This window comes from Panthera pardus, unplaced genomic scaffold (assembly GCF_024362965.1).
Source record: "Panthera pardus isolate Hobbes unplaced genomic scaffold, ASM2436296v1 HiC_scaffold_2, whole genome shotgun sequence".
In the NCBI taxonomy this organism is placed as follows: domain Eukaryota; kingdom Metazoa; phylum Chordata; class Mammalia; order Carnivora; family Felidae; genus Panthera; species Panthera pardus.
Window position 1 is genome coordinate 136,160,151 of NW_026526765.1, and position 20,986 is coordinate 136,181,136.

Genomic DNA, 20,986 nt, shown 5'->3' on the forward strand with positions numbered 1-20,986 from the left:
CATATTTTAGGATGTGATGGGAAAAACGGACACTCTGATTTAGGATTTATAGATCCTTTCTGTTAAAAGGAGAAGGGAAAAAAAGTCAAAGAAAATGTATAGCGGCTCCAGTGGGAGAATTTCCAGTGCTTTAGCACATCGTTTTATCTTAATAAGTGAGATTATATTAATATTTTGAAAAGCCCCCAATTCCTGTCTATGAAGAAAGGATTGCGGGGCTCCATCATCTTTTGTGAGTGGCCATAGCGGAGCCTGCCTCTTCCCAGAAGCGATTATTGCCGATGGCGAAATAATCCTTTCTTTAAACCAAGTTAAGCTATTGTATTAATACTACTGTCCGAGGGCTCAGCAGATAAAAAGTCCTCAGCCTCGTTCCAGGCTCCTTGGCAACTTTTCCTAAAGGAATCGCATAATGCCTTCCCCTCCCCACCTGCCGCCCCATCCCCCAAGATGCTGGAAAGTAATTAATCAAAATCCTTGTTCCCCATTTCTGTCCTTGAAAGACTCAACGTGGTGTGTGTGTGTCTTACTTTGTATGGTGTACATTTTTCTTTAAAGTCTGTTAACCCAGTTGCTCCGCTAAGAATCACCTTAGATGTTTGGAGTAGAGCTAAGCATCAGTAGTTCTAATAAGGACTCAGGAGGATTTTTAGCCCCCACGGAGTTTGGGGAAACATAAGAGTCTGATAGGCCTGGGTTTGAAACCCATATGTGCCGTCTTCTAGGGGCGGGGTGTGCGTGTGTGCGCGCGTGTGTGTGTTTGAGTGAGACAAGAGTTTCACAGATTTCTCTGTAGTTCAGCCAGGAACCCACATCTGGAAAGCTGCTCTATATTTTGTTCAAAAATGGAGCCCTGATTCTTAACGTTTAGAAATAGCCAGAGCCTCGAAGCCTGTGGATTTTGCTGTCAGTAATGCTCCATTTGGACGGAGTGCTGCTCATTACCCTCCCAGTCCTGCCAGGTCCCTTGGCCGTGTCCTGTGGCCATTAGGCCAGAAGGGTGTGATGACCCCACTGCCATTCTGAGAACACCCCCTCTTCCAAAGCAAAGACCGTGAACACTGGGGATGTAGCCCCCACCTTTTAGGCATCAGTGGCTACTTTGTGAAGCAAACAGAGCAAGAGGCTGTCAGCGCAAGTTGATTGAAACTGTACTGTGTGATGTGATTTCCGCCAGCACAGAGATGCAGTCCTCTGGCAGGTCGTGGGTGTCGGCAGCAGTGGCGGGGGTCGAGGGGGGGGTGCGGTAGGACTCACCAGACTCCTCCTCTGCCACTTGTTGCCTCTCAACAGGACGCCGTCCCAGGAAGCCTGTGGTCGTAGTCACTGAAGGGAAACAGGGGACAGCTTCATCTGACCCCCCCCCCCCCCGGCCTTCAGTGCACTAAACGTGGCACTAAAGGAATCGAATTTTCGCAGTATGTCCTTTGCAACAAAGAGTCTTCCGATTCTTTCTTTTCAGTCGTTTCACGTGCCATAAACTTGAGACATGCACCTTCTGCCTTCCAAACCGGGCCAAGAAATTTAGGACTGATTAAATCCTGTGTCACCTCCCGTGGGACTTTGGTTATTGCCGGGTGGTCTGGCTCTGTCTTTATCCAGACCTCGAAGAAGCCTTTTCTTGACCTACCCTCCCTTCTCCAAAGCAACTCTTAACCATTTGGATGTGTGTTAGTTTCACTGGGGCAAAATCCTGCAAAGGCCTCGGGCTGTGAGTGCCTTTAAAGGGACCTCTTGGTCAGTGGAGAGTCATCGGGAGCCTATCACCTGACATCCTAGCTGCTACCTACCTACCTTGGGTGCTGCTGTATGGACCCACGGGATCACTGGAAGAAAAGAAAGCGAAAAGTCTAGCTGCGGTTTTGGCTCTTTTCTCCTTAGTCGTGGGGGCTACGATCGGCCACGTAACCTCTCTGGGCCTTGGTTTCTCTTTGATAAAGACAGCAAGTTTTGAATAAATGATCTCTAAGATTCCTTTGTGCTTGCAAATAACATGACTTTTTAAAAGTTTATTTAAGACAGAGAGAACGCGCACACGCGTGTGCCTGTGCGAGTGGGGGAGGGGCGGGGGGAGAGAGAGAGAGAGAGAGAGAGAGAGAGAGAGAGAATATCTCAAGCAGGCTCCACGCTGACAGTGCAGAGCCCGATGCGGGCTCGAACTCACAAACGACAAGATGATGACCCAAGCTGAAGTCGGACGCTTAACCGACTGAGCCATCCACACACCCCAAAATAACATGATTTCTTTCGTCTGTTCATTTGTTTGAACATTCAGGACATGGTAGGATGAAATTGAACGAGTAAATTGTGCACCTTGTCCTTTAGATCTGGCACCCCAACAAACCAGTGCAAGAGGAAAAACCCCTTGAATTGAGGGCCGGGTGTGTGTGTTCACCCTCTTTGCCCCGGCGTCTTCTACATGGTGATACTGGGTCCTTGTCACAAACCGGAGCCAGTCCCCTTGGGTTCCATCGCAGTGCCGCAGTTTACTGCCCCCATGACCTCGGGACGTGACTTACTGCCTCTGTGCATTGGCCCCATCATTTGTAAAATGGGGAGAATACAGTACCCTCCTCACTGGGTTGTTAGAAAGCTTACTCTAAGACATTCCAACGAGTGCCCAATAGCTAGCCCTAAATGCACTTTTAAACGGACAAACAAAAGTACAATTCTCAATGCTGTAGAATTTTGTTCTAGGCAGAGACAGGAATGCTTTTCATTAGCCTGCCAACATGTTCCCTGTATTTTGGGATTCCAGCCTCCACGATGGGCAGACCCTCATACCAGTAGGTATTCCTACACTACTGACCATGTGTTAACATGGCCACGTGTGTCCTTTACGACAGCCACATCAAGCTGTCAGGAGTCTTGACTGCAGGTCCTTCCAACAAAGATGACCATGAGGGGAGAGGGAAGCCGTGGTCAGGCAATGACCGCATTTAGGATCTGCAGCGAAGGAGCCCTCCTTCCTTGTCAGAAGCCACTTTTCTCTGGGGGTCACATAGAATGTAAACAACAGGAAGAGATGGTGGGGAACAGTACTTCATGTGGAAATGCCTTGTGAAAATATTTATTGCCTCCTCCCCGGCCCCCAAGTCTATCTTCGTAAATTTCTTTCTTTTATTTCCTTTATATCATGACGGCGGTTGGAAGTGTGTTTTAAGCAGAAGTTATTTTGAAGGATTGATCCTCTGTACCTCATGCATTCAGGGATCAGGCGATTCCTTTTTGCTTTCAATTGAATTGCTAATTTATAATAAGTCAGTGAAAATTTGCATCTGTATAATCTGTTCCAGAAGACACATGCTGCATCCGCATTGACCATACTTACCCCATGTATTGATGGCTGGTATTTACATTATTGCTGTTGAGGCCATGTTTTTTTTTTGTTTTTTAATTTTTTTTTTTTTTTTTTACGTTTATTTATTTTTGAGACAGAGAGAGACAGAGCATGAATGGGGGAGGGGCAGAGAGAGAGGGAGACACAGAATCCGAAGCAGGCTCCAGGCTCCGAGCCATCAGCCCAGGGCCCGACACGGGGCTCGAACTCACGGACCGCGAGATTGTGACCTGAGCCGAAGTCGGATGCTCAACCGACTGAGCCACCCAGGCGCCTCAAGGCCATGTTTTTTTTAACATGACTGGTTTTTTTTGTGTTGGTTTTTTTTTTTTTTTAATTAGTGTTCTTTTGTTCTACTCTGTAGCGTATTTACCAGCACACTGTGACTTCTGTATATTTACCAAGCTTCTATTTCAAAATATGCCTTCACCTAAAACTAGACTCACCCAATTAACTGGAATTAAACAACAAACACTGCAGTGCGTAGGACAGATTAAAACATGCACGACAACCCTGATTTGGAGTTTGGTCGTTCGAGTTGTAAAGAAACAAGTCAAAATGGGTTCCCGATCTTCTGGGGAAAAACGTTGCCTCTTTACCGCGGTAGGAAGGCAACAGGATTGAATGTTCTTGCCATGTCTTTCCCCTGTGTGAGGAGCCAGGTCCAAGATCCTAATAGCCTGAAGCCTTGACACTTGAAAGTAAACTAATGTACTTATATTATGGGCAGAGCACGAGGCACCAGAAAGCACAGTGGCACAGAAAATGCTCTGTCTCTGTCTCATCTGGCACCAAGAAAGTCCCTGTTAAAGGTCACGGGCCACTTGTTGAGGACCAGTGATGCGTGTATGCACTGCCAGTAATGTTAGCTTCCAGTTAGTACCAGTTCCGAGTACCGGCGCCCCTTCCAGCCGCACGCTACCCAGGGGGCAGGTGACATAATCCATGCCTGTAAGAACCACAACAGGGAAACATCACTCCCAGCGCCACCCGAGTTTTCCACGGTGGTTCGTCACAAACCTGTAGCCAGGGATCTGCACGGCTGGCCAATAAGTGAGATTATTTTCTGTCTCCTTGAAATCAGTGTCTGGTGATCACCCAGGCAGATTGAAAACCATGGCTTGAAGATTTACATTCAGCAACTAAAATTTACGTTCCCTGAAAGGCAAAGAAGGCTGTCATTTCATGCTTCCTAACCTTCATTGTCTGTTTCCCTTTGGTACACACAAGCAGCCCGGGACGCACCAGCATACGCGCCCATTATGGAGAGATAGCTTTCTGCTCTGTCAACTTTGTTTTATAAAAGCTCTGTTTTCTTTATTGCCTTTATCTATTACATCTGTAAAATTTATTTAAGCAATGACAAATCTCTCTTTGGGGCCCCAGAGTCTGGGAGAATAACCACTGGCAGCCCGTTGGGAGGAGATTTGTTGGATATGACTGTTCATTACATTACAAGGAGTGTAGTGGGAGAGGCCAACGGCCCGCATCTACGCGGCTGGGCGGTTATGGTCTGTGTTCAGAGCGTCTGCATCAGGTGAGCGACAAATGCACCTCATCAGTTGCTTTTGTAACAGTTCAGTAAAAGCGGATGGCTTTTGAAATCTTAAGAGGAGGGTCCCCGGTTTCTTTCCCTTGTAAGAGTACTTATTTCACAAAAATTTCCAACCAAAAACAGAAGAGCCCTCGAAACCAAATTGTTTACGTTGACATCATTATCAGTTATTTGAAAAGTGGAAAGAATCAACGGAGACGGGCTCCTTCGCTCGGGAGGTATCAGAATCAGGTGACCAATAATTGTCAGCATCGCAGTTCACTTCTGTGTTTTGATCTGTGTACATAATAACAACACAGGGGCTCTTTTGCACTTTGATTCATTTCAATTTTTCGTTTGCCCTAGGAAACAAAAAAAGACATTTATGGGGCTTCTGGTTTTTGCCAGGCAATTTGAAAGACATGGTGCTTATTACATGGTCTCTTACAGAGGTTGGCAGGGAGAAATCAGGCGTCCTGGATGTCACGTAAGTGCTGCGGTAGAAATAGCCGCAGGGGCACTCAGCCATTCTCAGGGCTGCCTGGAGTTCTGTGCACCAGGACTCAGACTGCGAAGGTGAAGGCAGCCCAGGCTCTCCCTGCAAAAGATAGGAGGTGAGCATGAAGCCTGAAGCAACTTTCTGTGTGCTGGGGACATTTAAAGGCAGTTGGAGGCGTTGCCAGGCGGGGGAGGGGTGAGTGGTAACAGGGGGAAGGGAACCATCCCCTGACTGTGGACAGTGGTCTGGAGGAAGAGGGAGGGGACAGAGCCTGGCAGCAAGGTAGTCATGACTTGGTGAGCAGTGAATTAGGTGTGAGTGCTTAACCAGGAGGGATCCAGGATTGTGCATTGTGACTCCTTGTGAAACAGCCAACATCCTAAGTGAGAACTGTAGTGGGTTCTAGAATCGTCCCTCAGTTCTGTCCTTCGGATACCTTCTAAGCAGCTACACGTAAATAGGGAAGGGTTTCCACATTCCCTCCTTTCCCCGGGCCCCTAGTTTCTCTGACACGTCACATGGTGGGAGAGAAGAATAGTATTTCAACAAAGTAAGGTTACTAACTGTCGGTGTGCTGGTTAACAGCCGGCCCTGGAGTCGGGGCTGTGTGGGGGGGAACCCTGAATTGCAGTGTTTGCTGTTTTCTTTGGTATATGCATTCTCCCCGTGGTCCGTTCCAAGCTTCCAGTGTGAGGTCACTGGTTTATCCACCGCACAAGCCTCCGAAGACACCCGTGTGTCACCTGCACGGACTCACTTACCTCATGGGGCCCCATCCACGCACATGCAGCGCCTTCATGAAATTGTGTTCTTTATAAACTTAGGTTTAAGTAACCTTACACCGTGCATTTAGGAGTATGGTATCAGAAGTCGGGCTGCCTGTGTTCAAATCTCTGACTTTCCCCTCTGAGGCAAGTCTGGCGGTTAAGCCATGTTGGAGTTCATTTGCTCATCAGTAAAAGAGGAACAGTGAAAGGACCTGGCTCGTAGGGCACTGATGGCCTACAGATAGTAAAGCGCTCCGTCAGAATTCCTCGTATTTATTTCCTGTCTTTACTCCCCGGGGACAGTAACACAAATGTTAACCACCTGTTGTGTAAAACGTATTAGTTGTGAATTGCCTTCATTGAAGCTTCAGCGGGAACCCCACGTTCAACTATGCCAAGATTCATTCGGTCTTGTGTTCAGCTTGTCTCTAGGTTTAAGAATTTTATTTATTTTTACTTTTTTAAATTTTATTTATTTATTTTTGCGGGAGGGGGGTGCAGAGGGAGGGAGAGAGAGAGAGAGAGAGAGAGAGAGAGAGAGAGAGAGAGAAAATCCCAAGCAGGCTCCACAGCGTGGAGCCTCATGCGGGGCTCGATCCCACAACCCCTGGGATTCTGACCTGAGCCAGAACCAAGAGTGGGATGCTCAACCAGCTGAGCCACACAGGTGCCCCTAGGTTTAAACATTTTTAGCTGATACCTGTTTTGTTCCCTTGAAACTTGTATCTTCGTTGGCTCAAGACTTAGCCTTCGTAATCGGTCTTTAGGAACAGCACTCGCTTGAATACTATAGTTGGTTTTTCTTTGCATCTTTTCCTAACTTACTTCTGGGCCGTAAGAAAGTAGGGCTACTGGAGGAAGTTTTCCTCTACAGGAACGGGCCGCATGTTCAGTTTTGTCTTGAAGGGTCTGCAAACATTTTTTGGCCTTGGTAGCACCTGGGATTCATGAGTTTAATGTGCTTTGACTGTGCATTCTTAATGAATGAGAAAACTGTAGTTTTCTTTAATATTGAAGTTGAGTTGAACTAATGGCACCAGAAAATGGAATCCTTTGCAGCAGGAGACTTTATCAGTGTGCTCTCTTAACTCCCGCCTTTTCGGAAAGCTTATCCAATCTAATATTTGAGTCATATATCTTGGAGTTAGTATACTGTCAAACACACAAATGGGGCAGACTTTAACTGAAAAATGGCTTCCTCTTCACTCATTTGGAAAAGTATGTACTCGTTTATCTGTGCTAATTCAGGTACCGGGATGTACTAAATAAAATAGCATGATCAGTCTCTTGGCTAAATGTAGGATTGTGTGGCTGAAAATTTCTTTTAAAAAATTTTTTTTAATGTATATTTATTTTTGAGAGAACAGAGTGCGGGCGGTGGAGGGACAGAGAGAGAGGGAGACACAGAATCTGAAGGAGGCTCCAGGCTCCGAGCTGTCGGCACAGAGCCCAACGCGTGCGTGGCTCGAACTCACAGACCGCAACATCATGACCTGAGTTGAAGTCAGATGCTTAACCGACTCAGCCACCCAGGCAGCCGGGTGGCTGAAAATTTCCAAAGCAAAAGCTAAGTGGAAAAAGAAAAAAAAAAAAGCCGTTTGGTTTTTGTGCTTCCCCGCCCCCATCCAAGAAATTTCGATTTCCAAAATGTCAACATGTGATTTCTCCTTCACAGCGTTCAGTGGGTAGCCTGTTGTTCAGTACTTTCAACAAGGGTTGTGGGGGAAGACCCTTGAAGTGTGGCTGGCTCGTCTGGGCACCCGTTGCCCAGGATTGTCGAGAAACAGACTGGATGCTCTGGTGGCCAACTTCTGTCTGGCCACCACCTTCCCCCTCCCTCTCTGTTGAGAGGCCTGTTTGGGTAGGAAGAGATAATGGTGTGCCTGGTTTTTCTTTCAAAGGGAAAGCCTTTGGGTCCAGTAATTCTGCAACCCCTTCAGAGGGCTGCTGCGTGCTTCAAACGAAGCCCGTGTGGGATTGTGTCCTCTCCCTGCCCAGGCCATGCAATCTGTTGCCGGCTGCTCACAGACCCAGCCCCCAGCTTCAGCTGAAAAAGATCTTCAGTTATTTCAGGCAGAGGCCACGAGAAGGAAATAACATGTTTCTATCTCCTTTCTCTAGCAGGCGTTTTCCTGCCCCATGGACTATAATCCCCACAGATATTTGCCATGAAAAAAAATATTTAACGCGCCGTATGCCAGCTCCCGAGTGGTGTCCCCATTGTCTGGCCCAACATCACGTGTTCGCATTGGTATTCAATTTAGTGATCCAAAGACTGTTATGGGTACAAATCAGATTTTTTGTCCAAAGTGTGTGTGCGTGTGTGTGTGTGTGTGTGTGTGTGTGTGTGTGTGTAATGCTTGGGAGAATTAGAAGGCAACCTGGAAAAGATGATGAAATGTTCGGCCAGGTCTCCTTTCAGTGAAGAGGGGTGTATAAAACATAACCTGCTGATGAGCACCAATTAACTGTGCATTACTTTCTGGAAAAGACTTCAAGCTGGTTGCCCTGCAGGTCAGAGTCAATAAAGACTGAGTTACTAACAATAGCCTTTCTCTCTCACCGAAGCCTTGGACTTAACCCTAACTTCATCAGACCAGAGAAGAAGAGAATAATGCGAACAATAGGAGTCTTGGAGGTTGACTTGGGCCTAATGCTCAGAGGCCGTAAAAGCTGTCAGGAGCTTGATTGATTGGCTCTCACGCCTTAGTCCCCAGTGCAAAGCACTAATGTTCCAGCCTCTTCGGAGAGGGTTGATGTGCCACCTGGGGTCAGAACTTATCAGCCTGCGGGGCTAATGTTTCAGATGAGGCCAAAGTGCGGTCAATAATTTATACGGAAATTTGTGCTTAGAGTCGCAAGGAAAGCAAGTTTTGACTCTCGAATTCCTGCCTGTTCGGAAGAGAAGCCCAGGTCAACTTTGGCCCTCCCTGCTAACATTGCTGGCGTGTGTGCATCGATAACATTTAAGACAAACTTGAACCGCAGAAGAGAATTAGAGCCATCATGGAACGTGTCTGTGGCAGTTACAAGGAGCCAAATGTCAGGAGTTTCAGAACTGCGAGGCGAAACGGGGAAAAGAAACACCAGCCGCTGTGAATGTATTGCAAAACAAAAGGAAATCCCCTCTAGAAGGTAGTAACTAGGTCAGGTTAAATCGTGGTGACTTTGGAAATGGTTAAGCGTCCGTGGGGCGTGTCGGTTTACAGGCTCGGAGGCAGAGGAGGTTCACGGTCCTGACAACATGGAGAGAAACGTTAGGTGATATCGAGGACAAGAAGACGCGCGAGTATCGGAGAGCCATTCGGTTTCAGCGAGAGGCCTGGAATACTTGATCCCTTCTGCGGAGAAATGTAGCCCAAAGTTAGCATGGTGGCTGCACGTGACTGTGTACGTGGGAGTGTGTGTGTGTGTGCGCGTGTGTACAGAACATCTCTGCGTCTACGGAAGCACATGTATTGCCTACACACACTATACAGAAATGGACAGCAGAGCGGTGACACCCGAGCGAGGCTGGTCAATCAATAACCAGCTAAGTTTTGTTCTGCTCCAGCAAAATGATGCCTTGCTCCAGTAAGTGCTAACAAAGGCCCTTTTCCCTGGCTCTGCTTACGGAGAGCACTATTAGTCATGCTTCATTAGGCTTGTTTACAGAAAAGAGCTGGTCTCTAAGCACATTATTGAAATACTTGTAACTCTGCTGGGCTTTATTCTTCCCTGAAAGATAGGGACTTCGGAATGGGGGGAGGGGGGATGCCTCTGACCATTGTGGAGAAATCTAGTCTGTTCCGATGGTAACTGGGAAAGATGAGTTTGCCTTTAACGCCTTCAGCATCCCAGGAGCCTGGCTGCTGGGGTTCTCCCCTCTGCTGTCACCATTTTGCCTTTGGTCGCAATGCCAGGCATCCAGTTCCAGTCGCCGTTTCTGAAACCCGGATGTGAGGTTTCCCTGTCCTACGTCCAGAGGGGAGACTTGAGGGATTTGGAACTGCATTTCTCTGTCGGCTGTACTATTGAGTGGTGGCACGAGGAGAGGTCTGTCAGGAAGGAGAACTTCGTGTCGGTTGAAACCGGTGTGGAAATCACACAACTCCTTAACGTTGGAATTGGCAGCTCGTGAGACTCGCCAGGATCGATGTGCCATATGCGCAAGGGCCTGGTCGCCAGGAGTCCAGGATAATCTTTGTGGACGCCCAGGTCCGAGGGTGTTTTGCCTGGAAGGAGCCCAGTGGCGCTTGCTGCTGACTGTATTTCTGAGTGCGGAATTCCTAGGATTTTGGCTTCTCCCTCTGCTCTCCTAGCTTGTGACCTGGGGCCCCAGGGGAGTTGGAAGATGAGGAAGCCAAAGTCCATTTGCGACGCGACTGCTTTGTGCCAGTGCCCGTGTTAAATGCTTTACAGAGATCACACCTTATTTGATACCCGTACGTATCCTCCCTGTGTTACAGATGAGGAAACTGAGGCACCGAGCGCTTTAGTTGAAGGTGAGGCAGCAGCTGCAGAGCCGGGCTTGGGAGCCAGGTGCGTCTGCCTCCAGAGACCTCTTCTCAGGCGCTCGGGATGCTGCGTGGGATTACCAATCACTCTTTTCTTCTGTCTTCCTCCCTAGTCCTCAAAATAAAATTGGCTGCAGACGGAGCTTGATTGGAGTTAATTCCTTCAGCTTTCCTTATTACATTCTGAACCTGAGCCATAATTATGTGGCCTCACTAGAGACTGTGTGAACCCCCTCCCACGCTGCCTTGGGGGCTTGGCCGCTTCCAGGTGAGACCAAGGAGGTCTACCCACGACACAGACCCCACTCACCCCACTGCCTTCAATTGTGAGGGTGCTGAGTCTGGTTCCTCTGACATTTACACCCCTTGTTTCCTTTTTAGATTCGCAGAGTTGCTGACTTGAAGGTGACACACAAAATGTGCCCCTTTGTATGCTGCAGACATGCACAGCCTTCCTGTTCTCTCTCTCTCTCTCTTTCTCTCATACACACACACACACACACACACACACACACACACACACACAAGTTCCCTGGTTTTCAGCTGCTGTTGTAAATTGCTATTTTAAATTTCAGCAAGTGGAATAATAGCAGAGTGATCATCTCCAGTAAATGCTGTTGGTCTTTGTAAAGAATGGCTTGTTCAGAGGATTTATGATTTATGGGGGACACAGCTGGTGGCCAGCAGAGCTGTAGGAATGTGTGCTCTCCTGGGCCGGGGAGAGCTCCAGATGAAAAGGGCCCAGAGCTGGCACAAAAGCAAATAAGCGCTCTGACTTTCAATAAAGCGTCATAATTTATATGAAGCCTGGCTCTTCGGTCCCAGGGAGATGCACGCATCAGTAGCAGCCTTTTGATGTGAGCATAATTGCCGATTGGTTCCCACCGTCTCCTTGTAGCTCAAGGATTGGGGATGGTAAGAAATCACTTGAAAACGCAGTCCTATAGTCTATAGTTGTATACACATATTTTGACAAGCAATTCACAAGCATTTAAACCAGGAACTCTGCTAATCACCCACCTAGACTGATCCACAGGAGGTTTGTGAGCTAAGGCTAGGACGCGGAGCCCTCCATATTCCCTTTGCTGAGTCTCCTCTCCTTCCCCAAAGTATATGAGTTTTTCCATTCTTCTGTTTTATTTCCTTGGCATCTTGCTATTTTATTCATCTCGGTGATGACTTGGCCTCCCCGCCTGCCCCTCCCTCCCCTGCTCCTGCCCGTGGAGAGCAGCGAGACAGCAGAGAAACAGACTGGTTTCCCCACCAGGAAATGGGGAGGCCGAGCTCCCTGTTAAGCGACCTTCCAAATTCTCATCACCTCACACCCTTCTCCCCACTTTCAGCCCTCGAGTGCTCTCTTTTAGGGGCACTGGTCCAGGGTGGGGCTTGTTGCCTGGAGGATTGTTAATTTTTTGCCTGGTCTTGCTGTTCTGTTCTCTTTACCTGTTTGTGAAGCTGACGTCAGGGCTTGTAGAGATCCTGGCCGCACAAGTTGTAAGCTGAAAAGATCCCGCGGTTAGCATTAAGTGCAGGAAACGAAAGGCCTGTCTTCTTTTCAGCTGCTTATCTTCTGTGGCAGGCAGGTCTCAAAGCGGGATTGTGTTGAGGCGGCGTCCTTTCCGTTGAGGTGGGGGGTTCTGGTTATGTGCTGTGGGCCTGGGCCCCTTGTACGCGGCTGCCTCCTAAAATGACACTCTTAAGGGAACACCATGTTAGGAGGTAATAATAGAATAAGAACCGTATCATTATCGTGGCTCATAGTAAGCCGACTTACTATGGGAAAGATACGTTTCCCAAATTTTGAATGCTTTTATGTGAAGGAAGGAAAAAAAAACAAAAAACCGATCTCCAGATGAGCTAATAATTCAAGCTTGTGAGACTGGATTGGGGGACAGGAGTCAATTCCGTTACATTTGGCATTGAATCCTGGTCTTCCCGTGAAGAAAGGGAGGAGGGGAATGAGAAATCCTTGCGCTACTCCAAGTGGGGAAACTGTGCCTTAAAAAAGGAGAGGGTTTGAAGAACTCCAAACCATGTATCTAAACTCCGCAGCTCTCAGAAATACTAACGCATGCCTGCAAAAGAGCAGGAGAGAATTCAGGCCTAGAACTTTGCACCAGAAATCGGGTTCCGTAGCTTTCTCTCCATGCCCACCAGCCTCAAGGCATTACTTGCTGGGAAGTTTGATCCTAGACAAGAAATGAAATCTCCTTATACAAGTGTATACCTACATACGTAGGCTCCATCTGTGTGCGCGTTGGCTTTGTGCATTTCAGTTATACTAAATGTCTGTCTCAGAAGACTTTGTATTTTTTTGCTGTCCTGTCTCCCCGTTTTTCCCTCTGCCATCATCCCCCGCACCCTGCCCTGGCCACTTCATCGTTTATCTTTTTTTTTTTTTTAATTTTTTTAATGTTTATTTATTTTTGAGACAGAGAGAGACAGAGCATGAATGGGGGAGGGTCAGAGAGAGAGGGAGACACAGAATCCCAAACAGGCTCCAGGCTCCGAGCTGTCAGCACAGAGCCCGACGCGGGGCTCAAACTCACAGACCGTGAGATCATGACCTGAGCCGAAGTCGGACGCTCAACTGACTGAGCCACCCAGGCGCCCCTTCATCGTTTATCTTGTACTTGAGCATATCACTTCAGTTTACTGTGTGTTGGCCGAACCTTAGGAGACCACAGCCTGAAGGGCATCGTCTTGGGATGCAGGGGTGGTTTTGGATGCAGCCTGACTGAGGGTCTGTGACTTGCCGCCCTGTGGAAGGAAGCTTAAGGGGATCGTGTCCTCCCCTCCTTAGCAACATGGTCACCTGAAACCTGTCCTCCTGCCTACCCTCAGGTGGGAGGACTTGTGGCACCTTAGCAGAAAGTGCTAGAGGAACTGCCTAAACGTTAAGGGCTATGTATTGTGGTGTGAGTGGTTGTAGTGTGTGTGTGTGTGTGTGTGTGTGTGTGTGTGTGTGTTTATATTTATGTATTTATATATATGTGTATATTTATACCTTTAAAAAGTAGCCTCAAGCCATCAAGGACAGTGTTTCTTTAGGCTGTGTATGCCTGTGTAACCTAAAATCAAGTGTTTTTTGTTCTCGTCATGTTTAAAGTTGCTTTGTAAAGATCTCCGTGTGATATATGTTATTTTTCTCTTATGCTCTTTGTTCCCCCCAAATGTCTATAATGACACTTAGGGCATCCTACAATGAGAAAACCTTGCTAAAATATATGTACCGATTATTAAAAGAAGTAAAACATCACTTTCTGCAGTTCACAGGAAGCTCTAATGATCTGTGTTGATTCGATATATATATATACACACACACACACACACACACACACATATATGTATGTGTATATATATGTGTGTGTGTATATATATATATACATATACATACGTATATATATACGTATACATATATATATATGTATACGTATATATATATATATATTTTTTTTTTGAGCTTTATCTTGGGCTCTCAAAGTTTCCATTAATGCCAGAACTTGTGCCTAACATTCGGTGAGTGAAAATCCTGTCACCAGCCGTGCATGTAGGGATGTAGTGTGGGCTCCCATGCAGATGTCTAGGACAGCCGTTCAGTGTTCCCGGAGGTGCCTTACAAAAGCCTTGTTTCTGCTCCCTCCTCTTACCCACAAGACTTTGGAACAGGCCATTGTGTTTTCCAGAAGTGGGAAAGGATAATGTTACTGGGGAGGCAAGAAAAGAAAAGCAGCAAGAGCCTCTTTTAGCTGACCAGTCAACTGGATATTGACCACCTGTCTTCATGGGAAAGAAATAGATGGCAGTGAATAAGTGAGAGTCTAGTTTTCCAAGAAGCTCAATGATTTTCCCAAATCAATACAGCTCATCAGGCCTCAGAACAAAGGCTGCGGGGGAGGTGACGGTGATGGAAAAACAGCTCTGTGTTCTTTTGTGTATTAACCCATAAGGCCCATGGGGAAACAGGGTTTCTTTAGCCATTTCCCCCCCCCCCCCCCTTCCCCTTTTAGGGCTTATTCAGTGTATTTAGGGGGGAAATCCTTTCAGGTTTTTTTTTTTTTTTTTTTTTCCATAGATGGCATCCCAGTGATCAAATGTACTTTTGAAAGAGATGAGGTCTGTTAAGGAAGAATACCATTTTTCAAAACATAGCTTAGAACAGCATTTTGCCATTGCTTTTTGCTTTTTGATGTTGGATTAGCACATTTATTTGGATGTTTGTTCTTGTTATTTGTGGATAGGGCTTGGATGAACCAAAAAGGAATGTCTCCCTGTTCAGATTAACCTCTGGCAAAGAAAGAATCACCACTATCCTCCCATAAATGAACCTTGTTCCCATTGCCCTGGAAATAACACCAGACCCTAAAAGGACTGCTGAATTGTCATCTGAGAGGTTATAATTAACGCAGATAGAGGGGTGCCAACATATTCCAGCGGCCGACAGAGAACGTCTATCCAAACCAGCAATTTTTAGCCCTGCATTCCTTTAATCTTTAAGCGCACTGTGCTTTCCTAAAGTAGTACATTAACACCAGAGCCGTGTGCGTCTGGGGTTTATGACTGGGGTGGCGACATACTAGGGCATAAAGTGTTTCATTACACTTCCCTTTGTTAGTACTGCCCTATCTCCCAAGCCCCGTTGCCGTTCGCTATTTGTTCAGATAAAGCCCAATGTTCAGGGTGACTAATCACAGCACTGTGTTCCAGATGGTTTGATTACAGGATGTGGTTAAAGTGACTCTTCAAACATTCAGCTCAGCAGTAGGGCTCTTTCTGGTCACGTGACCATACTTTTCTTGTCCTAGTGCCCCAGAGATACTTAGCATAGGGAATAGGAAAGTCCCTCTGTGTTTTGGCCGTCAGGTATTTCATTGGCAACCTCCGTTGGAAATTAAATATTTCCCCCAATAATTAGAAACTCAGCTGTGGCCTTTGAAGAGAGATGTTTCTGAAGATGAGATGCTCTGAAGCCAGAAAAAGGAAAGTGTACTATAAAGTGTACTAAAAAGCCAGTGTACTATACAAGACTCAGCTTTTTAAAAAGTACCAGGATTGGATAGAGCAAAACCACAACAATAAACTTCTGGAGGGGGAGGGCGTTTGGGTACAAAGGAATGGTGATAAATCCTACCTTGTACAATAGTCATGTATTGAAATAGGAGGTAATAGGATACTCGAAATGTCTGGACTTTATCCTGTGCGTAGAAACCAGCTTAGTGTGGCCCCTTTTTATTGTCACTGATGTTTCTACTGGAAAAAAACATAGGAAAGGAAAGAAATGTGTAAACTTAAAAAAAAAAAAAAAGGATTGCAGCACAAATGGGTTACATTTCGGTGTTATTAGAGTGAGGTTTCTGTTTTCTGCATGAGTGCACACGAAGTCCATCCAGATGTGGTAGTCTGAATAAGAGTTCCAAAAAAAAAAAAAGAAAAAAACGATGTCTGATTCCAAATTCGGCATTTGCAATGCTTGCCAGAGACTTCTGTCCCAGGGATGAGGCACTTTAAAGACTCTGAAACAGTCTTTAAACTGTAATACAAACAGAGTTATGCTGATCCACTGGGAAATCAGGCATTTGCCCAGTTCTTGAGGAAACATCTTCACAAATAACCAGCAACAGTTAATTCATAAACCATATTTATAACATCTTTGGAGTACAATCTCTCCGCAGAGAATTTCTATCGTCTCTAAGCGAGTGGGAGATGATGCTTATTGAAAAAGTATGGTAATAGTCAAAAGAAGGATCCAAATCTGGACTCCCTTCTGTCACCGTGCCACAGCTTACCAGGGGTTGTGCAAACTCTCTCTCTGTGCCGGGCACGGCGCTCACAGCTGCAGCAGGTGCAGACCCCACCCCCGTGTCCAGAGAGTGTAGTCTGGCCAGAAGAGAGGCATACCATGTATATGAGGAGTGGAATGTGAAGGGGGGCTGTGTGTGAGGGCAAGGCAGAGAGGCTCAACAGCGTTCAAACATGGGAGGAAATGATTCGCTGCTTCCTTAATGGACTGAGTGTGGTATTCTTTGGGTGGGCTCTCCTTGTCATTCAGGGTCCCAGGTGAAGGAGGCTCTGTGATTCTCAGCGGGCCTTCAAGGTCACTGCAGTCTCCATCCCAGCCAGACAGAAAGAGGAAGAAACTAGAAGAACATGAACAGGAGATTACTGTGAGCCAGGCCTGTAAGTGGCACGGGGCAGTTCAGTCGCTTAGCTGTCATACACCTGAGTGTGCCACAGACCCACGTCTAACTGGGCCGGAAGCTGAGCCGTGTCCAGCTCTGGGCCCAGACGGAAGCATGGATTCTGGTGAGTGTCCCTTGGCCAGAGGACCGGGCATGGAGTGCCGTGGGGACCCACGAGGGAGTGGCCGTGTTTTGGTGGTGCGCACCATCGGTGGGTGACTGGAGAGCACCCACAGAAGAGACGACATTTGCCCTGTGTCTGTCTTTGGTGCTAACTCATTAGGAATGTTAGCTTTCCTTGGAGGTTTGGACTAGAACAACTTCAGGGGACTAAAATTGTGACCTAAGTAGTGGGTGAAGAAACTCTTTTGGCTGGAGAGGGGAAAAAAAAACGTGTGAGCTGGAGGTGAGAATGTTACTGTGGTCATTGTGTTTGCCTGGGTGAGAGAGAGGCTGACAGGTGGAGGATGGGTAGACTGTCCCTGCAGGGACACCTCCAGGACCAAGCTATTCAAAGACAGAGTTAAGTTCAGAACCAGGAACACCTTTTGAACAAGATGGATGGAAAATAATAGGGCCGTCCTGGGTGCTGGTAAGCCCTTGTCACTGCTAAAAGATGGGAGGGGACACACACACACACACACACACACACACACACACACGTAAGCACTTAGGGCATTGCACCCATTGACTTCCTAATATCATAGCTATTGAGCCCTTGGGGCTTTGGCACACTGTAGTCCTCTCAGACTTTAGAGGCTTGTGACCTTGTGACCTTGAGGTTTCCCCTTCTCTTGTCAACTTGCCTTGTGACTAATTCAGATTCCCATTGTAAGTCGTGTTTGGTTGCCTCAGGTTCACGTACCCGTCCCTGCAACCGTCAGACGACGCTAAGGTTAGGATTACTGGCTCAGGAGCCTTGTCTCCTAGGACTACCATCTGAGCGGGGACTGTGGGCAGGGCAGGCCCTAGGAAAATCTCTTCCAGGGTCTAGTTTAATATAATGGATCAAGAGGCCTGTTCTGTAGGTGTAGGTGATACGTAAACTATACTTCCCTTTCTGGATTACAGGGTATGCCTGTGTTGGTTGTTACAAGTTTGCAGGCTCTTGAAGAATAGAGTTTGGATGGAGGTCCAGCCAGAACTATGGCTGATTCCATAGCACCAAATAAGTACCTAGTGTATACCCTAAGGATGCACTGTAAATGCTTCATGGGCCTGACCATCTCTCTGGGAGCCCTTAACTGCTAAGTATTGACAAGAGCAAATAATAGGACACTGTGACTGTGGAATCCTGATGAGATAACAGGGCTCTTTTGGCTTGTAGAGGCAACAGGCTTAGGTTTTACAACACAGACTGTGTTCTTCACTGCCCTATAGGTAATATGTTTTATGGGGTAGGGCAGTAGCTTAAATCCTGTATCATCAGTGTGTAGGACAGAGACAATATAAATAAGAAAACCCTGTGTGGTCAGTGAGCACATTCAAACCATCCATTGACGTCTTCAGCTCTCTTCTTACTTAATTGGTAATAATCTTCAGATATTTTCCAAATATAAAACATTACAGGGCAGGCATTATTTAGCATTTTGAGAATGACCGTGCCCAGTCAGTGGGGAAAAGGGGATGGTAAACCTGGCGGGACACTGGAGAATATAAAGACGAAAAAGGCTTGTGTAGAGTGTCCCCAGCACGTGGTTCATGGCTTAGACGTTTGGAAGAACAGATGTGCGTTAGATGAAATATTAAATCTTTGTGGAATAAATGTATATTTATTTCCAATTAATGTAAGGTAAATGAGAACCACAACTCTGCCCAGACTGATGAAAATTCAAAGTGGAACTTTGAAAGGCTTCATTTTCACTTCGGTTATTTAAAAAGTAGAGTCCGCTTTATATGCCCATGGGTTGCAAAGCGCTCAAGATGTCGAGACTTGAGCAAGACCATCAACCATCCGCAGGTTTTGGAGCCCAAACACCACCTTTCTACTTGGCCCCTCACGATAGGATGTTGCATAAACACACGCTCGCTTACAGAGAAACAATACGCTTTGTAGTTTATGCGAGAAGCATTCCTTAAGCCTCCTTGCCAGTTTGGCTGTGTAAACATGTGCCTGTGTACTCTTGCACGTGAATGCTAGGCTGATCGAAGTATACCGTGTGGCGGAAAGAAAAACAGACACCAGCACACGTATTCAATTAGCCCCGCTTGATGGAGACTCTTCAGAATCTCCCCGGGAGTTAGAGCATTTCTTCTGAGCGTGTCACAGACCCAGGGCTTCTAGAAAAACCAGGCTGGCTGATTGAGGTCCTTTTGAAGTTGGGGATGGACTTGACTGACGGCGTTTTCTTTCCCAGCGAGTGCTGATAACGAACGAACCACGCTGCTAGCAGTGTCGCTGTTGCCGCCACGCGAGATGTGCCGGGGCGGCTACTAGAAACAGCATCTGGCGGCGGGAACGGTTTTCACAGTGCGCCAGCCGCAGCGTGAGCCCAGCCTTTGTGACAGCTCCCAGCGGCAGCCCCACGTCGCCAGGGACTGCTTCCCCGGGTCCTGTCTGGGGACCACCGATCCTGTCCCGGGGGCCGCGAGCGAACGCGCGTGGGGCGCGGCGGGTAGCCCTGTCGGGGCCGCGCACGCGCCAAGGGTCCCCCCCACCCCGACCCCCACCCGCCCTTAGTCCCGTGGCGGCGGGCGGCCTCCCGCCGCCGCCGCCGGCCCCTCGGCCCCTGCCCTCGGCCAAGCCCCTTTATCCCCTGCCGCCGCCTCGAGGCTCCGGGCGGCCGCCCTCGGCCCAGCCAATCAGACGCGAGCGTTCCCTGCAGGCGCCGGCCAATCCACGGCCCGCGTTTGCTGGAAACGCGAAACCCTTGGGGGAAAAGCAATAACAAAAGCCTTTCACTGCAGACAAATGTTAAGTGTCTGTGCAGACTTTTCCTGTTTTTAATTTTATTACTGCAAGAATGGAGGGTTTGTTGTTTCTTTCATGTTTCCTTTCAAGCAATTTTAATTATACATTTGTGCTACATCAGGGACTCTGGAACGCAGTGCTTCAGCCTCTTGCGTCGCAAGCTAAAATGCGGCAACCTTCTGGCAATACAGATATATTCCTGCACTGTAAATATAGCTGACATGCTAAAGAATTTTAAGCAGCTGCAAAGGTCTTTGACACCACACACAGTGCCCCAGAGAGCACATGATGAGAAAACCAGCTCCGTCTTCCCCTTCGCCTTCCCTCCCACCCCTCCCTTTTCCTGGAGGGACGTGCTCATAAAGAATCCTTTCCTCCAATTGTTCTGTCTTGTGCAAATTTTGACCAAATGCCTAATTACCATTGATTCTCATCTCAATATGAATTTTTATACTCCGTGGTTTAAAAGAAAATTTTCCTGAGGGAATTAGAATGGAATCAACCGGATTTCAGGAAATGCTTGCTTTGCTTCATGCTCGTCCCCTCCCACCCCCGACTATTGCTACAGTGAGTAAATTCAGCTGTCACCTAATGGCAACATAGACCATATGGGAAACAATTTTTAAATCTCTTTTAGAGACTTTTGAAAGAAATCCTTCCTTCCCCACTGCTCGGGTCCCAGCCATTCAAATATTTTTACCTGCTGCTAAAACATTTCCCATGGAAATTAGTCTTACCTCGTGAGGTGTCTCTTACCATAAAGGAGTGCAATACAGGGTTTCTATAAAATTCAAAATGGCAGTGAGCAAGTGAGCAAACCAGTTAGAAGTAGACTGTGAGTGATGTCCCTAGGTGTTTGCAAAAGAGAATGGAGGGTAGGTAGGTACCGAAAAGAAACCAAAGGCTCACTTAAGTATTGCGTTGATTGACCCTCGTATTTTATGCGTGTCTCAAAAACCCAGGTCCTTTTAATATAGGCTGTAAAGGGGTGATTAAAAAAATATATGGCACTTGTCCTCTAGAGAAATCAAGAGGATGTTCTATTTTATTTTCCTGTGACATTTAGTATACTAAGTGCACTTAAGTTTAGTAATTCACAGATGCAGTGCTAAATTAAATTGTCTGTCTGCAGAGCAGTTGGGAAAAGCAGAATAGCTTGCAGGAAGCAAGTGTGTTGGTTTTGAGATTTTTGTCTTCTAATCCTCTGTGGCAAATGCTTACTAAAGTTGATTCTAAAGATAACCCCAAGAGCAAACCTAT

At 47.1% G+C, this 20,986-nt stretch overlaps 1 protein-coding gene across 6 annotated transcripts in view; it reads left to right on the forward strand.

Moving 5' to 3' along the window:
- Nucleotides 1-20,986, forward strand: part of ZNF608 (zinc finger protein 608) — a 117,705-nt gene that overhangs the window by 82,394 nt on the left and 14,325 nt on the right. The window lies entirely within an intron of this gene.